The following is a 3,458-nucleotide window of genomic DNA, read 5'->3' on the forward strand; positions in this document are numbered from 1 at the left end:
TAGATAGATAGATAGATAGATAGATAGAAGGATGAATAAATAAATAGGGAAAAACGACAGGAAGAAGCATAGCATCTGCCACTACTCTTGGGGAAAACACTAATTTCTTTGAAGAAAAACCGAGACCTTTTTTCTCTCTCTCTCTCTCTCTCTCGTTTTTTACTTTTCGGAATAAATGAAAACAAGACGATCGGGTCTTGGCAACAAGCCATCAAAATCTAACATCAATGGCGGCAGGAAAAAAAAACATTAAATATATCAAACAAACATTGAAGTAGAGAAATAATCAAACGGTTAGTAAACAGTACAAGATGAAGAGGAATACAGGTAGATGTCGCTGAAGTCTTCTTCTTCTTCTTCTTCTTCTTCTTCTTCTTCTTCTTCTTCTTCTTCTTCCGTTGTGGTGGCGGTCGTCGTCGCCGTTGGAAAAAAAACATTATATATAGATGACTAAATACGTGTATACCTTAGTGCACACGTGTTTCTGCAAACACATGCGCACGCAGAAGCACTCACACCGCGCACACATGCAGACACACTTAAACACACACACAAAATATAAATTCACACGTGCACACAGTCATACATACATACATACATACATACACACACATACAGACAGACATTGTATTGTGTTGAAAGATGAATACACACAAACACATTCACACACATTTATTCAAAGAATTTATTCAAAAGTATACATACGGGTACACACACACATACACACACATACACATATATATACACATATATACATATAATATAACATACACATACATATATACTACATATGCGTGTTTATGTGTGCATGTATGTATGTATGTATGTATGTATGTATGTATGTATGCATTGTTTGTATGTATGTATGTATGTATGTATGTATGTATGTATGTATGTATGCTTAAATTCAGGGAAATTTTTCCAAACTATCAAACCTAATACATAACTCTAAAAGTTATTTCTTTGACACAACTTCACAAATAATTTGAAGAAAATTCTCCGAGTTGTGCCAAATCCGATAACACGATCATGTGAGTCTAGAGACGATAAGAAAATGAGCAGCACCATAGTTCTCTTTACCTTCACTATTAAATCCTACAGTCTATGATCTCTATTGATGGTTTATACAAACGTTGGGAAATAAATTGTCCTGTTTATTAGCGTAACATCGTACAAGGAGGTGAGCTGGCAAAGTTGTTATAGTGTCGGACAAAAAATTTGTAAGCAGCTTTTTTTCTGATCTTTTACGTTCGGAGCTCAAATCCCACCGAGGTCAATAATTCCTTTTATTGACAAGAAGGTAATATTTCGTACGCAGTACAGCCGGTAAAATAGCAGAAAGATTGGGTATTATTATTACCCTTATAAAACCGAAAAAAGTTGTCAGCATTGAGTCACAGGGCCTTTTTTTTTTACTCCCGTCTTATAAGGGTAGTAACATCCAATATTTCTGTTGTTTTCACGGTTATACTACGTTCGGAATATTACCTTTTGTCTGTATAATACAATACACATTCAACGTTTCTGTAAGCAAAGTAAAGTTCTGTCTACGGATGTAGTTATTGTATTTCCTTTTACCGTTTCGCAGTCATAAAATAAAGAAACCGTCAGGTGCTGGTTTCGATTCGATGGAATTGGCTAACCGCTTCCTTTCAAAAATGCTGGCTTTGTGCCAAAATTAGTTAAAATGTGGTGAACTAGCAGAAGCGTTAAAGGAGCGGTGAAAATGCTTTGCTTTATTTCTTCCGCTTTTTTTTTTAACATTTCGTGTTCAAATCTTTACCTTTCAATCATTCGAAATCGATGAAATAAAGTACCAGTCAATTATTGTCGCCGATCTAATCAACTAACTCCTTCCTGGTTTTTATACTAAACACCAACAAAGGCGGTGGGAGGGGGGTGGCTGAATTGTTAGAGCGCTTGCAAAAATGTTTTGTAATATTTCTTACGGCTAGAGTAGAGAAGAATAAAAGGCGGTGGGCTGGCAGAATCGGTAGGTCACAGGACGTGTGTTGAAAGATTTCCAGACGAAGGACATGAAATAAAAACAATGATGAAATAAATCTGAAGTGCCTGCGTTTATTTAGCAAAAAAGAATAAATAAATAAATAAAAGGCCATCATGAAATATAACAATACCTGTTTCAATACGCGATTTCACATCAAGAATCTTGCATAACAAATTCATAAACTTAACGACTTGACTATTTTGTCAGGAAAATCGCTAATAAAGAGTAGGAAGATCGTAGATTTTAGGACAGATACTCCTGGTTCATCCTCCTCATATATTTCATGAATATCTGAGTTGCCACTGGCGGCAGCTTTCAGATTTTTTGTCTCCGTTGGGAACAATTAGATGGTGAGTGGGAAAAGATTCTACCAGATAAACCACAACTGGTTTGTTTATGAAGCAGCCCACAAGCACCATAACTTCTCAAATTCTTTGGAGATGTCGAAGGCCAGAAAGATAAGCACAAAAGCTGCTGCTGCTGCTGCTGCTGCTTCTTCTGTGAGTGGTGCTGCTGTGAGTGGTGCTGCTGTGAGTGGTGCTGTATCGTACGAGCAGAGAATCTCGAAGACTGAAAACCGCAACGCTTGTCACTAAAGAATTTGATTCTCTTCAAGTGGTTAATGACGTACTTCTTAAAGGATAGAATCAAACTTTGCATACTTAATAGGCTAATTGGTCTATATTAAGGAAGAGAGAGGGGACAGAGAAAGAGAGAGGGTGAGACAGAGAATTACTGAGATGGAGGGAGTGCGAGGGTGAGAGAGAGAAAGAGAGAAAGAGAAAAGATGGCTGAAAAGGTTATCAGACACAACGAGGATCACTCAAAATTTGAAAATGGACTTAAATTCTTTTCTAATCACTGAATGGAATCTGTCAAATGTATGAAGTCCGAGTCTTAGGTGAACTCCAACGAATATTCCTATTCAACAACAACAAATCTCTACGGACAAGGTATTTATGAACCCGTTGGACATACAAATCAAATTCCGCCGAGGTTGACTTTGCCTTTCATCCTTTCGAGGTCGATAAATTAAGTACCAGTTGCGTACTGGAGTCAAAATAATCGACTGGTCCCCTCCCCAAAGATTTCGGGCATTGTGCTAAGAGTAGAAAAAGAAATGCAAGTTCAATGGTAGTTGAGGTATGATCCGATTCGATACGGAGTTTTAGCTCAAAATATTGTTGCTTATGAAATGCGAGTGTGATTTATGTTGTGGGGCGGATAAGCACGAGGCCCAAGTCTGATATATATATACACAAAAACATATATTCATATATAATCGTATACATGTATCTACCTATGCACATATATATATATGCGTGTGTATGTGTGTGTATAAGTATATACGTATGTATGTTATCAATCAGTTTCATATGTATGTATGTATGTATGTATGTATGTATATATATATATATATATATATATATATATATATTATATGCATAGA

Source organism: Octopus bimaculoides, chromosome 14, assembly GCF_001194135.2.
Source record: "Octopus bimaculoides isolate UCB-OBI-ISO-001 chromosome 14, ASM119413v2, whole genome shotgun sequence".
Taxonomy (NCBI): Eukaryota; Metazoa; Mollusca; class Cephalopoda; order Octopoda; family Octopodidae; genus Octopus; species Octopus bimaculoides.